The sequence below is a fragment of the Chiroxiphia lanceolata genome, chromosome 6 (assembly GCF_009829145.1).
Source record: "Chiroxiphia lanceolata isolate bChiLan1 chromosome 6, bChiLan1.pri, whole genome shotgun sequence".
Classification (NCBI taxonomy): Eukaryota; Metazoa; Chordata; class Aves; order Passeriformes; family Pipridae; genus Chiroxiphia; species Chiroxiphia lanceolata.
Window position 1 is genome coordinate 2965124 of NC_045642.1, and position 16375 is coordinate 2981498.

Below are 16375 nucleotides of genomic sequence, written 5' to 3' on the forward strand. Positions count from 1 at the left end.
GCAGCAAAAGCACCTTCCCTTTTATTCCTCACAAATGTGCACAAAAAAGAGATAATATACATCAAGGGAACACCAGGATGACCATAGTGCACAAAATAATTTCTATAATGTGAAACTAGAATTTCTTGCCAGTGCTGAAGTAGTCAAGTAAGTACTTTCCCCTCTTTTTAAATGAGCCAAAATCCGATGAGGAGACATCCCACCACCACTTTTAAATGGTATGCCAAACTGTCATTTAACCCAAAAAGCACAGGTAAGACCCAGCAGCAAGAAATGAAAGCTTGAAAAGCTTGAAAAAATTCAGTTTTCTCTAATTCTAAGACTACCGAAGTAATGGAATAATTTATTAACACATTTTGTGATTTTCATTGCTTGTTTGCAATCCTTTGCAGAGACTTGGTGCATTCCTAAAATGTGCTTTTTTATTTCAAGCAAAAGCAGTGAGATAGCATGGAACAGGTGAGCAGAGTGTACAGCACGTGGCTCATGATAATGAAAACTGCAGCTGTAACGTTGTGATGCAATCATTAGTTTAAGACTATTGGAGTCCATCCAGTAGAAGTGAGAAAAGTTTTATCTGGATCAGACTTAATACTGTGTTAATTACTTTTGAAAGTAATTGGATTTGTGGCACTGGCAAGTGAATTTTGGTGTGAAATGTAACAAACAATATTGCCACCAAAGCAGGAAGAAATGCTGGACTTATTTTTGGTCTTCTTACGGAAGACCATACAAATGTGTAGGACCATCCATTCCTCTGAAAGAAATTTATAATGTAAAAAAAAATAATTGTTTCTTTTAAGCAACTGAGGAATGATTCCTAAAGTGTTAACTCTAGTAACATAAAATTCTCATCTTCACACCTTCCATATATGTCAAGTTTTCTAAGACTTTCTCTTTGTCCTATGACTTTCTACATATTTCACAATTTTTATACCCTTTCAATCCGAGAAGGGGGAAAATGACATAAATAATCCTCGTCTGTGTTCAGTAATGTCAAAAACGTGTTGCTGACACTGCCGGGTCAAGACTGTTGGAAACGTGAAACAAATTGCAAAGGGAACAATTTACAGAAGGTGCACTATCCAAACGTGCACATGCACACTCCACCAGTCACTGGACATCTGGTTGAATCTGGAATTACTACAGTAACTTGCAGGTAATGGTGAGCATGCACTCACCACTAATTACAATAGGAAAACACTGCACCCTGTGCACGGCACTGACAAATTGCTCCCAGTGGTATCTAAGCTTTTTCACTGTTGTCATTACAGCCTCTAGCAAAGTCAGGATATTTGAAGAGTGTCTGCAACCTATTAAAGATATTATATCCCCATTTATAGTCCAGTTCCGCCAATAGAAAATTCCACCAGAAAATGTTTACCGTAGAAATTTTGGAATATGGAGTTTTTAAAGGCAGTTATGTTTAGGTTATGGGCCAGGTATTTAGAAAAAAAGCAATTAAAGCCACCTTGCTCGTTAACCTTTCAGTTCCTCGTAGAGCACTTTAAGCACAAGAAAGTGATTGCATTTTGATTTGTAATGCTTCAGTGAACTGGCCCTCTTCTCTGGGTGTGTGTGTGTATTGTATTAGAGTGCAGCCTCTGAACACTTGCATGTGGTTTTGTTTCACTGATCTAAACTCTTTGAGCTCACAGAATGCAAATGCTTTTTGCCATGTAGTTTGTTCAGTTTTTACACTTACTTTGCAAAGCTATAATACCAGAAATACAAATACACAGCCTAACTGCATTAGCATGGTTATTGCTAGTTTGCAGTGATTGAGAAGACTGAACAAATTAGAAGGGATGTCAAATCAAGGCAATGATTTGTAGAATGCATAGTTTGACTTTTGCACTAGAAATGACAGTGAGTATTATTTCTCTGTCACTGAATATGTTGAACACAAGTCAACAAAATCTTAGTCCCTTTAGAAGACATCTGAGGTGGGGAAAAAAACCAACCTGCATCGCATGCAGTTGGTGTAAAACATGGGTTAGCTGAATCAGAAGTCATTGTTTTAAAACAATGTATGGGTTAGCAAAAGAGAAGTCTTTAAAAGTATTCAGGTTCTCAGAAACTAATTAGAATTAGTGTGTGTGGGTGGAGATGGTGCTCTTATGTTAATGTCTTCATTTTATTCCAGCAGCAACTAGGAAATAATAGATACAAAACCCCATAAAAGGTAAAAGGAAGATATTTTTTTTTTACTGTCTTCTAGTTACAGAAAAATAACCCACGTGTTGGATGAAGTTTTTCCTCCTTCAGCCTTCATGAAGACATATCCAAATAAACCTAAAATACAGAGCTTCTTAAAATGCAAAGGTTTTTCATCATCTTGGCAGCTGTGACATGCAGTCATAACACACTTGATGAATCCTTGTCACCACAAAAGCTTCAGGCACAGTGGCATTTTGCTCTTTATGCAGAAGATCATGACTTCAGTGTTTGGGGAACACTGCATGTGTACATGAGGTAAAAAGTTCAGCTACTGATCAAGGCCTGGAAAAATGTTAGAAGAGACCTTACATTTTCATTTCTCTTTGTATTTAGCTTCATATTTTTTAGTGTGACTTGTCACCACAAAGGTGGGAAATGTTGATTCTTTTAGTCTCCCCTTTTGAGCCTGTTGCGTGCACACGGCATAACTAAAATGGTTTGGTCCAATTAAAGCTGAGAGAAGAGAGTTCATGATGATATAATGGTAAAAAAAGGAATTGCCATGCTCTTTGTATTATTTTTAATACATTTTTAGTATTTTTAAAACGCTACCCAAACATGTTTTTGGATGGTGAAATTCTTGATTTAAATGTAAAATACACTCCCTTTAAAGTCATCATCCAAATATTGTATCTTTTAATTGAGTTAAGTTATAAACAAAGTAAATAATGGTGGTGTCAGTCTGTTGAGTGAAGTCCAGAGAAATCAAATTGTGTAGTGATAACAGGGAGATTGTGTCAGTTGGCCACTTGATGCAGGTATTTATATTCCTGGGTCTCATTGCAAATCTGTCCCCATTTATTTAGGAAACTAAGATGTTTTGAATGTTTCACAGCAGTTCAAAGGCCACTTTTAAGAAAAAGCACCTAGCCATTTGATAGTACCAGCAAAATTGTTCATCATGTGTGCTGTTGCAGACTTCATCTAGGTGAGTTTCTTATTCCTTTGGCACTTCTGTGGTAAAAAGTAATTAAGTTCATATGAAGCAAATGGAAAATGGTAGCTTTTCCACCACCACAATGAAATGCTGAAATCTGAATGAATGATGAAGCCTTTAGAATTAGTGGCACATTACTGTAGTGAACTGAGAGAGTGACCTGCCCTGAAGGAGCAGGAAAAAGCAATAATGTTCATGTCCCATCTGTCAGGAAGGTGTAGGAGACATTTCTTGTTACATAATGGCTGTCCCATTCATTGAAATATTGTGGGGATTAGAAAATACCTTGCATAATTTATATACACCATCTCTATTCTGGAACCATACATTACCCTTCCCACAGACATATTATGCTGACATTCTGGACCATATGCATGGTTTATGGGGGTAACATAATACTTTCAAATTATATCTGCTACGAGCCAGTAAAATTAGTACGGGGTACTTATGCAATAGCCTCATAACAGCTAAACTAACAAAGGTTTTTAAAATACTTCTCTCCTAATTTTTCATGGGGCAGCCATTGGTTTTTATTGGTTTTTTCTCTTTAGCTTTACTGATGAAAGACAGCATTAGAAACCAGCTCTGTTACTAGCCAATGTGCCAGTGTTCTCAGGCATATATAGAATTTAATTCTTCTAGCTCTTCTTCTCAAATATGAATTTCTGTGACTCAAGGACTGAATTCTCAGCTAGTATAGAATTCCCACAGAGCTATGACAAGTTATATCTACTTAAAATCAGGCTTCTTGAGAGAGAAAACAGATGATAATTTTAGATATATTTTCTGAGATGGCATTTTACTGTTCCCTCAGTTTTCATTTCTGTATGGATATTTTTCCAGATACCTTTGCTCGTTCACTTCCAAACCAGTTACTGAACGATTTAGTTCCATTAGGGCTTTATTTCTTCGTTTTTGGGGGAGAGAGGGTGTTTCCTCTTTTGAGAATATCCCACTAGTACAAAACCACTGGCACTATTTGACTTCTTGGAAGTTTGTTACTAGGACCTATAAATGTACCCAAGACTGTGACAGGACAAGAGGATGAATTGTTACTGTTACATTGGGGCTGTCTGCTTCTGAGCCAGGACAGCACATCTTGTCCATGCACCTGGGAATTGGCTCTGGGTGTTGTTGAGCTGTGTCAGCTCAGAGGCAGCTTAGATTTATTCTAAAAAGAACATTATTTTGTCCACGTCAGTTGAGTTCTTTTCCTTGTTTAAAATTCTGTTTCATAATTAAAAAAAAAAAAAAGGTGTTTATTTTCCATTTAGAAAAGGTACTTCCTAGTGTACAAGATGACCAGGGATGATTACAGATCTAAAAAATAAAAGTGGAGATTAGGTCTAATTCTAGTTCACACCTTCAGAGCAGTGAAACTGCCTGGGACACAAAGCATGGAACTAATATCTGTTTAAGACTTTCAGGATTGACACTTGTTAAAATTTGTTTTATATTTTAAAATTTGATTTCTGACCATTATTTTAGTATACTGACTGAAAGAGATGTAACCTCACGAAAGTGAAATCTTTCTGCTTTTACTGCTGTTTTAAACTTGTAGCAGAATTTAATAGCACTAGGTGTGTTTGCTGATAAACTTTCTTAATTAAGCTTTCCCTCACACATAAACAAACATACCTCGTATGGAGTTCTTAAGTAATCACAATCCGAACCTTTTCCATGCTGTAAAATCAGTAAGTGGTTAGTGTGAGCAATAGCATATTTGGTTTATATTTTTCTGCAATAACTATCAGTCTGGAAAGAAAAAAAAAGAGAAACTCAATTCTAAACAAATAAAATGGGAACAAGACATGTTTTGGGTTTTATTATTATTATTATATGTTAAAATATTACATGTTAAAATGATGCTTATTTCCATAAGCCATGCTAACTGATTATCTAAAGCATTTGAACATCAGTTTATGAACTTGTTAGATAATTTACTTTGCTCACATTGTGTGTAACCCTACTGACAGAGGCTTTGCCATCCTGTTGTGCTGGTTTGGGCTGAGGTTTTTCATCTCAGTGGCTGGTGTGGGGTTGTGTTTTGGATTTGTGCTGAGCACAGGGTTGATAATATAGTGATGTTTTTGTTGTTGCTGAGCAGGGCTTGCACAGAGCCAAGGCCTTTGCTGCTGCTTGTGCTCCATGCCAGGCTGGTGAGGACACATGGGAATACGTGGGGATACATGGGGATACATGGGAAACTGGGAGGAGACACAACCAGCACAGGTGACCCCAACTGACCAAAGGGATATTCCAGACCCTCTGACATCATGCTCAGTATATAGAGCTGGGGGGGAAGAGGGAAGGAGGGGATGTTTGGAGTGACGGAGTTTGTCTTCCCAAGTAACCATTGTGTGGGATGGGGTCATGTTCTCCCTGAGGTGGCTGAACACCTGCCTGCCCATGGGAAACTGTGAATCAATTCCTTGTTTTGCTTTGCTTGTGTGTGCAGTTTAGCTTTCCCTATTACACTTTACCTCAACCCATGAGTTTTCCAGATTTTACCCTTCTGATTCTCTCCCTGATCCTGTTGGTGGGGGAGTGACCTTGTGGTGGTGCTTGGCTGGGATTAAACCATAACACCTATTATCAGTATTTTTAGCACAAAGAGTTTTTGGTGACAGAGATCTAAGGAGAATAAACCTGCAGAAATATGATGCCATTTCACTAATGTGCTTGAAAACCCCCATGGAAACTTAGTGGTCTTTTAATTGATTTTTGTGCCTTGATTTCTTGAGTGTTCCTTCACAAAAATGGCTTCAGGGGTTTTTTTTCTGTTTGACTGCTGCCTGCAGTTCCTCTTGTGCTGAAGATCTTTATTAATAGAAAATATGTAATAATATCTGTTCTGAAATGGACATTTGTAAAATAACTGATGTTTCAAAGAGAAGAAATATTAATCATGAACCATGTTTCTTCTGCTGTTACTGCTATATCAAAAGGAATTAATAGTTCCAAGTCTGCCCCCCACCATCCTGCCCAATAATAGCAAACAACTGCTTTTATTACATTTCCTGTATTTTGCTATTGTGTGTGAGGAAACAATAACATGTAGACCTAAATTACAAGTGAAGTCCTGACACTGTTGAGTCCCAGTAAATGTCTCTGTTGACTGCCCTGACCTGCAGAGTGGAGTAAAACTGTGCAGTTTAAGGTAATGGCCGAAGATATTGAGGTAGCAGAGCTGCAGCAGGTCCTTGAGCCAGAACTTCTGGCCTGCTAGTCAGACCCCTGGAACACAAGTATGGTGGATATACAAGGAGCAAAATCATTGAGGATTTATACCGCAGTTGTTCCAGGCGGGTAAGTCAACATACCTACAGCTAAGGAATCAAAAATTTACTAGGTGGTTCATGTTATGGTTATTACCAGCTACCATAGAAATCTTTAGGGAATTTTGTTATTATTTTAGTATTCATTATTTGCAATGATAAATGAAAACTGAGCTCTGTTAAATATTGTTTGTTTTATTTCCTTGGGGTCTTTACCAAGAACAGTAATTTTGTCTTCCTCCCCCCTTCTTCTGCAAATTCATCATTCTATGATGAATTCAAACATTCAAGTTCATTAATTCAAATGTTTCCTTTTCTGCTTACTCTAACCTGACACACAGAGTTGATTAACTTTTGCCTGAGTACATTTTGGAAGACTGATAGTTCAGCTGTGCTAAGTTATAGCTTTTATAAGGATGTTATCTGAAATTATTTCAGTGGCAAGGGCTTGCTCCTAAGGTATCATACTACTGGCATCATAGTAAGATATGAATTAAAAACTGTGCTAGATTGCCACTCTTTGTAATGTAGCAAGAGGGGGAGGCAGAAAAAAAAATGTTTCCAACCTTTTCTGTCATGAGTAACAGATGAAGAAGTATAAAGCTGGATAATAGTGGGGTGCTCAGCAGAAGAGATATAAGTAACAGTGGTGGTTTACTAGCACTGCTCTTATTCAGTAGTTTTAAAACCTACTGCTTTGCTGGGGTGCCCACATGAGTACAGGAGCTCTTTGCAAGTGTGGATGCCCAAAAATGTTATTTATCTTTAAGATGTGTGCATGAAAGATTCACACGTTTCTTTTTGAAACAGTAACCTGAGCATTCTGACAGTTCTTGGAACTCATGAAGACGCATCCCCTAATTCAGAGAGTTTAGTTTCTTTAAAAAAGAGACTGCGTTCCCTGGCTGTGGAAAACAAAGAGGTATTTCAGCAGTGGTTAAGAGGAAGAAGGGCCAAGGCTTTTGGAATGCTGTACGTAACATGAGAATCCCTGGAGCAGAATGCAGGGACCATGCAGTCGGTGCCTCATATTCCCACTTGCCCACAGGGATATGCAATTTTAAATGGACTTTTTATTAAACTCATAATATTTTCCTTATTAATTCTATAACATTTCAAAGAATATTTTTGCACGTATTTACACGGAGAAGTGAAGTATATATAATTTTTAATATTACATTTTTATTAAGCATTCAATACTTGAAAAATATTTTTCAAATCCAAAACTGGAGGGAATATTTGACTATTAGGCATGCAAATATAATGAAATTGCTTTTTTTGAACTGAAGTTGACAGAAACTCAGGAGCAACCAGTTTCTTCATTGAAACTCGTTAAGCTTTTTGTAGTTGCTGTCACAGGTAACCTGCCTGCTGGAATGCCACTTAATTTGGGTGCTGGTTTGCATTGGAGGGGGAGGAAAGCAGCAGCTTGTACTGAGCAGGGATTTAGTGCCCTCAGGGCTGTGCTCTGGGTGCTGTGTTGCTGTGCTAGAAGAGCATATCTTTGCTGTGCTTTTGAGGAAGCCAGCCTGCCTGTTGGTGATCTTCAGAAATGGTCTCTGCACTTTTTCATAATTTTATGGTGTTCTTTGAGCCAATTCCTGAGCAAAGCGAGAACCAGTTCAGAGTGGCTAATTCCTCTTACTCAGACCAGAGGAATCCTATGCATTTTTGAGACATCTGTGTTTGCTTTTCTTGTTCTAAGAGATCTCTAAATGCACATTTTTGGTGGCTTTTTATTATTATTATTTTTATTTTTTTTCCCCTGTAATCCACCACAGGTTTTTAAGTGCTGGATCATTATGGATTCTCTTCTTGTGGATTGTGCCCATTGAGCTGTGGGACTTGTGGGCAGTATTCATGGTTATTTATTTCAGGTTCAAAGTTTCTCTCCTCAATTCTGATTGCAGCTTTTGGCTTCCTCCTGATATTGGCAGATTGCAAGGTGGATTTTTTTTCTTTTTTCTTTTTTTTTTTTCTTTCCACATTATTTCCTTTCTATCCGGGCGCCATAATATAATGAGCCTTTAGGGTACTCCTGCAGTGTTTTCTCTCTTTGCTTTATGGGAAACCTTGATGAGAAGGCTCTGGCAATTTGCAGCTGTTTTAAACAGGATTGAGATCAGAATTTTGGAGGGCTTCAGAAGGGTCTGTCCTGCTGGGACACAAACCAGTGTGAGATGGCTGGATAACTTCCAGGCTAACATGCAGTAGAGAAGTGTCCATGAAAATGTTATAAACAAAGACCTAATGAGCATTGAACTTTATATGCTTTCAATATTGTTAATGAAATGCACATTGTCACAAAGAGATATGCTGTACAGATGTAGCTTGCTTCAGTGCAGTTTAATTAGGCTTAGCAGGATCTTAGGTCTCTTCTACAAACCCAGTATGGCCAAACCATATATTACAGATGTAGGAAGAGGTTTTCACCTGTTAAAAAACACCCCCTGCTGCAACACACACAGCTAGGCTAGAGCAGTGTTAGCTAATGATCTGGCACAGGAAAGGCTTAAGGTAGTATCTTTCTTTTCTACTGAAGGGTAAAAAGTAATTTTTTTATTTTTTCTGATCTGGTTTTAGTGAGTGGTGAACTAATTCTGTAACACTGAGTACTCATTGAAGTCAGAAATACAACTGAAGTTCATTGCACAGTGGCCATGTACTGCAGTGCAAGAGAAATCATGGGCCCTTTCTACGTGCCTTTTGTTTGCACAAGTAACACTGCTCATAAGAACAAATCTTCCTTCATGTAAAAGACAAGAATGAAATATATTTACATTAAGATCTTCAGCTGACACCACTGACTGGGAGAGATTGAAAGAACTCTTTTTTTTAGCAAAGCTTTTCTTACAGTATCAAAAATCCTACTGAGAACAAAGACAGGCTACTAGTCTAAGGCAGCATGTGAATTTTCAGTTCACTTATTTCAATATAATTAAAAGTATGTACAATCTCTTTTCAGATACTTTTCTTCCGCCTTTTTCCCTATTTTTTTCTAATTCGTGTTGATTATTTTAAAAAATATTTTAATTAATATGAAGGTACTTCTACCTTATAATCAAAATATTAACCTGGGGTAGCTACACTGGTATGATCTTAGGAGTTTAATTGTACCTCTGTAAAAGCACCACTACAAAAATCTCCTCTATGGACAAACGTTTAGACACATTAAGTTCAACAGTAATATTTCTCTTTTAATTGTTCTGTTCTAATAAGGTTTAACAGGATCAAAGTTGACTGGCAATTTTAAACTGTTTAATCTGCCACATTTATCTGAACACTGTGGTTCAGTGATGCTAACCTGCCTTTTAATAGGATGTTTGAATCAATGGAGTTAACACAATCATAAAAGATCATTTTTTACATATTGAGACATTCCAATAGATGGCTGTGCCATAATGTTTGAAGGTGCTTTGGTATATTGTTTGTTTAATTCTGGTTGGCTGAGGTACATCTCATCTTTTTATAGGACAGTTTCAAACATAGCCCAACCTATCGGGTTTTACCTTGTGTAGACATTGCTCCCAAGTCTGTCTCCCATCTTCCCTTCCAAAACATCTCTTTGGTGAGAGAGACTCTGTGCTAGGACCACTCACATCAGGTGTAGAGTCCTTCAGCTGGCAGGTATGGAGATTTTTAATGAATATCAGAAAAGGGAGAACTCTGCCCTGTGAAGTGGAATTTTAATAAACGGAATTGAGCTCAGTATCTATTGAAAGTAAAGTACAAATTAAAGGATAACCCCTAGATATACTGAGGGAAGAATAATGCTGGACAAGCCACCTACACTACTTCTACCACAATAACAGGAATGAGGGGGGAAAGGAATGATGGTGGGCCACAAGCATCTGTGTAGTTATCTTACCAGAGATTCAACTCCACACAGAAAGTTTTCAGCACTTTTCCGTAGAAACATAAGCTGCATTCAGCTAAAACATTTTGCCAGATCAACCAGACCCTGTTAGCCTCTTTGGAAAGTCATTATTTTGTGTTGATAATTGCAGGCATCCATAACAAGGAAATATGGTGCACTTGTGTCTTTTATCTTGCACATCTCGGGTACCACTGAGCAGATAAATTTGTAGTTCCAAACTGTTCAATGGCAGGAAATGAATTTTTAGCACTGGGATATGTTACTGTCTATATGTGCTTTGGTTTTACAATTGATTAGTGTTACAATTGACAAACAACCGTGGGAAAAGCTTTTGGGAGTAGCTGATGTGCTTTGGGTACCTCAGGTTTTGAAAGGGGTGTAAACTGATTTTACGCCAGTGAAAACTCAGATTTTATTTTGTAACCTTTATGTGCTGCATGATAAACCTTTCCCTATTTCACAACAATTGCCAAATCGAAAATCTGTGTAGTATTTATTCTGTAGCAGTTTGGTACTTGGAAGTGAAAAATGAAAGAACTTGCTAAGCTAAATCACTGGGGATTGGGGGGGGGGGGGGTGTTACTGGAACACATCATGTTGCAGCACTGTCTCTGTCAAGCCTGATCATCTTGCATTTTTACCTGCTGTGGATTTCTCCATTTCCAGGAAATCATCATTTATCTTTCTAACTCAGGCTTTTGGGCCATTTTTTAAAGAGTAGGAAAAAAAGCTTATAATAATTTATGTCAGAAATCACATATCACACAAGTAGGCTATTATAAATAAATATTAAGATGTACCGTGGATAGTATTCAGTGTAATTTAACTCTCAGTGCCCTTTCTTAGTAACTTATAATATGAAATTATTTGCTGAAGTATCAGACATTCAGTATGTATCTATCTGGCGTAAATGTGTCCCATTCACAATTCAATTCCTAGCAATTATATTAGAAACCAGCATGACAGTGCATGTCAGGAGGTTCTTTGTGTAGATTATTGTACTGTTTGTTTTACTACTCTGCTAAAGTCTGAGGGCCAAACTCAAGCCTGATATGAGTCAATAAAGTTTTTTTTAAAAAAAGGAACATTTCAACCTACTTTTTTATATTTGTTTGAATAAAATCATAAACAAAATGAATTTAAAGAACAAAATGGTCTTAAATGTTTTTAAGCTTTTAGATGTCACTGCATTTTTCAATTTTAAGTCTTTTCAAAAGAGATGAATTATCTCTTTTATCTTTGAGATATTGAACATTGCACTTGTTCCTTTTGCCACTGAGCTAGGTAGGACACATTCCCTGAGGGATATTTGCCTGGCATCTCTATGCTTAGGCTGCAGCTTTACAAAATAACTGTTCGTAACTTCTCATCTCTCAGCTGCATTATAAATACTTTAAGGTTCCCAGCTGCAATGTGCTTTTACAAACATGGTAAAATTATGAGCTTGCTGGCATGCATCTGGGTGAATGCAGTTACAAATGCTTTATACTCAAGGAAAATATCTGAATAACATCAGAATTCTTTACTTGCTGAAGCAATCTAATGTTGGGAAAGCAGGGCCTGCAGATGCTTTTTTTTTTCCCCCACAATTGCCACCATATTTTTCCTTTCACAGCTGGTGATCTGAGACCTGTGAAACTATCTTGTGTCATCATCTACTCTGAGTTGTACAGAGCAAATATATCAAATGAGTACCCTTGCTGTGGGGTCATAGCAAGGGATGATGAAGGAACAAGAAAATGATAGCTGTAGGCTTGTTTATAGCACAGGGTCCTTTCCAGTTTTTTGTTCACTGAAACTTTTAGGATAGCTGCCTGTTAGAGGGTATGCTGTATTAAATCCTGTTTCTCTCCTTCCTGGATGGCCTAGTGGAGTTTTTAGTGGTGACACCCTAACTGGGGAATACAGAACCTTGCTTCAAGAAGGTCTGTGCACACTAAGATCATGGCTTATGCAGTTAGAAAAGCCAAACTGCCTTAAGGATGGATACCTTGAAAGCAGCTGTGAATTATCCTTGTATAGCTGAAATCAATAGCAATTGTGTGTATCACTCCCTTGGATTTGCCTGCTGGCATGCTTCTGCATCAGAGAATATTTAGAATCTTAATCTTTCACAGATTTCTTCATCTTTTGCAGATTTAAGATCCCTTATAATTTAGTACTTAGTTTAAATATCAAATAACAATTTTTTAGTACATCTATACCATAAAATATGGTGTGTTATTTTTGAACTTCATTGTCTACCTGACTCGGTTTTTGTTAATTTTAATGACCAACTCCTTGGGGCAGAAGAGTTGTTCTAGAGTTTCACAGTACTGAGTGCAATGATAGAGATTAAGTATGTGGAACTGTGATGAACTGCATCCTCTTTGGCATGAAGTCAAGAGCATTCAGTTTCTGGTTTAACAGTTCATGAACCGGCTTTTGTTTTGACTAATGATGTATTCTTTCTTTTCAGACATCTGGGAGACTCAAGCTATCTGCTAACAAACTACACTTCCCCGTCTCCCTCAAATGGCATTCCTTCCTATAATGTTCATCTCTGGGTTTAACACGACTTCATAACTCTTGATATTGATAATATATCATTTATGGAACTAAAGAAATGAATTATAAGCAATATAGATATGAAAAATCCTCTAACAGCCAGTCTGACGTAGGCAGAATTTGATTTAGTTTTTACTGCATTGGGCTCATTTTCCTACAGAAATCTAAGGACAGACTAACATGACTTTTGACTAGTTGCAAACGGGCATTTTTCCCTTCTGGCTTCATCACCAGGCACATCTCTTTTCTTATTCACGTGGCACCTGTTGGCTAAAGACAATGCAAATAGGCAGGTCTCATCATTTGGCTTTATTTTCGTTTTGGAAGCAAAATTAAGGAAACCCAAATTTTTTTGTTTAATGCTAGTTGACTGAGGGGCCTCTCGTCTTTTTAGGACACTTTCAAATACAGCCCAGCCTATTGGGTTTTACCTTGAGTAGATATCAGTCCAAATTCTGTCTCCTGTCTTCCCTGCCAAAACATCTTTTTGGTGAGAGAAACTCTGTGCTAGTTCCACTCAGGTCGGGTGTAGAGCCAAAAATATTCAGTCATATTTAGCTTTTGTTTTTAGTTTTCAGGTTAAAACAATGTTTTTGTTTATTTATAAAAAAATTAGTTAGAGTTTCTCTGTGTTTATACCCATAACTTATAACTAAAAGTAGCAGGGTTTGATGCATTCATTGATTTATAGGTTCACTTGTAGAAATAATGATATTTCATGAATAGTTTAATGATAAATAGTATCATTTATTATATTTATAATATTATTTTATTAGTTTGAAGTAAACAGGAAAGAATGATGGTTCATGCTTGTAGTATAATAATCCTTTTTAAAACTAATATAATCATGTTAGGGCTGCCATCTGTCAGGCATACATATGACAAGCATTTATGCAGTAAATAATCAAAATTTTTACTACTCTTGGCACAGGTACTTGGAAAATACATTCAGTATTCTGACTTTTTCCTCACTTTCCATGGTGTTTTCTCTACAAACATTCTGCCAAATGCAGAGAAAATTCCACTCACCACTTGTTTGATTCTCCTCCTGTGGTGGAATCTGTTCCACACCTGGACATTTTTTGTTCATGCTGTGCCCTCGTAGGCCGGGGGCAATTTATTAACTGTGATTGTTCAGAGACGTCTCATATAGGCAGCTCTTTCTTGGTGTGGGACCTTGGCCTTTTGTGACTGTGTAAGGAGAAATGGCAAAAAATAACTTTGTGTGGCAAGCAGAGCTGCTGAGCAAAGGTTTACATGAGCATGGATGGCAGTGACTGCCCTTCTTATGAAGGTGTTTGAGTTGTAGACTTAAAACTGGGCTTTAAATATGGATGAAGTTTGGTTTTTCTGCTATTGTAGAAACCAGTTGCTGTTGGTTTGTAGCACACTAGTTAATGTCTGTTGGTCTGGTAATTTCTTAACCTATAAAATGTTGGTAATACGTTGTTTGTTCTCTAGAGAGCTGGGAATCCAAATTAACTTATTACAACAGGCTTTTGAATTTTGTTACAAAACTACAATCAATTAATGAAACAATCCATTTTGCTGAAATATTGGGGAAAACAGTGGGTTTGGTTTCAGTATGCATTCACAATAATGTATGAAAATGCACTAAAAACATATTCTTGTATTTATAGTTTTTGAACTTATCAGTTAAAACCTGTTTAGCATTAAAAAATTCCTATTTTCAGTGTTACTATTCTGGTTTATCTTGTGTGTTGGTTAAACTAAAAGCATAATTTATTCTTTCACAGTAGAAAAATGTACAGGTGACTAAAAATTCAATACTTCAATTTTTTCAGGGGAAAGAATAGCGAGTTTATATTAAGAATGGAACTGTAGCTCATAACTTCAGCTTGATCCAGGAGAAGGTTGGGTATGTCTGAACTGATTCATGTACTTCTTCAGTTAAGGAAAACTGAAACTACAATTTTGGTTCAGGATTCTTAGCCTTTTGAATTTTTTTAGTAAAATATATAAATGAATTGATAAATAAAGATGATGTTCAAACTTAGTTTGAGTCTGTGTTTTATCACTCTAAGATTCATAACCTGCTCCATTGATAAATAGGCAATTTTGAGGGAATATAAGGTATCTAATACAGTTACCAGATAAATTGCTTAATGCTTTGTCATAGGTCCTATACTTTAAGTGAACAGACTAAATGATCTTTTAATACAGATTTATATTTCAGGAGGTAGAGAACAGAACTCATGTCATTTCAGGTCTTTTCCACTGAGAACTGTCTGAGACAGCACACACTCCTGCTGCCTCTGCTTTTGAAAGAAAACAAATAATGTGGAAACCCAGAAGATAAAAAAGGTTCATCATCCCTGAGTTGTTTATCTGGAATTCCTATTCCAGGAGACACTTCAATATTGTTAAATTCTTCAGTGGGAATTTTTAGACCTTCAAAACAATAGGGTAGTGAAGCACCTTGTTAAAAAAACCTTTATTTCCCAGCCTTTTCCATTTGTGTAGCATTATCCATGCAGTACAGAACCAACAGATCCGTACATTTGGTAAAAAAAAGACCCAAGCAGTAAAAGAATTTGATAATCCTTTAAATTCAGAAGAGGAAAGGAGGAAAAATGAAATTTACTGCAAAAGCTCAGTTTGTAACTTCAGGATTTCAGTAATCAGAGTGAAGACATTTAAATAACAGGATAAATAAATCTGTTACAGTATTATGCAAAAAAAATAGATAATTGCAATACCATTAACAGTTCAAATTCTTCTCTGAATGCCTGGGATGTAGAAAAATAGGTAAAATACTAGACTCATATCTTTGTTTTAATTTTAATGTCATTAGAGGTAGGATTAAATCCATGTTATTCTCTCTCCTGTTAGAAGGACTCCCAGAAATGGGAGTCCCTGTGAGCCAAAATTCTTGCTTTTAGTTCCTGTATTAAAGCTTTAAAGTGTTTGCAGAGTTTGTGTCATGCTTCCTCTTACTTGCCAACTCATTTCATCAGCTTTTGGGGTGCAAGCCTGGCCCACCCTTCATCCCATTTCTTCCTGCTCTTTCTGTAAAAGTTACTGCTCATTAGGTCACTGGCAACAGCTGTGTTCCCTTTATGTGCTTTCCAGTTCTACCAGCTACCAGAATTTTGAGATGTTTGGTTGGTTGGAGTGCTTTTTTGTTGTGTGGTTTGGTTTTTTGGGTTTATTTTTAAGGCTTCCAGCTATATAATTTTTCTTAAATTTTACTAATGTGGTGGGGAATGTTCTACAGCTGCATCTTAGAGGGTTTTAGAGACTGGTAGTGCTGGAGGGCAATAACCTATTTATATTTGTAAAGAAGGAAGTGATAGAATTTGCTGCTCTGCTGTCATGCTGATGAAGATTGGGAAGTGTGCTTAGACAGGAAAGATGCAGAAGAGCTGAGCCTTCAGAAATACTTGGCACTTTGGATCCCATAAGGACATGGAAAGAGGGCCTTTGATGGGGACACCTGTTGTTGTGCAAGTTCCCTGTGATAGAATCTCCCATTGTATTTCAATAAAGACTAGT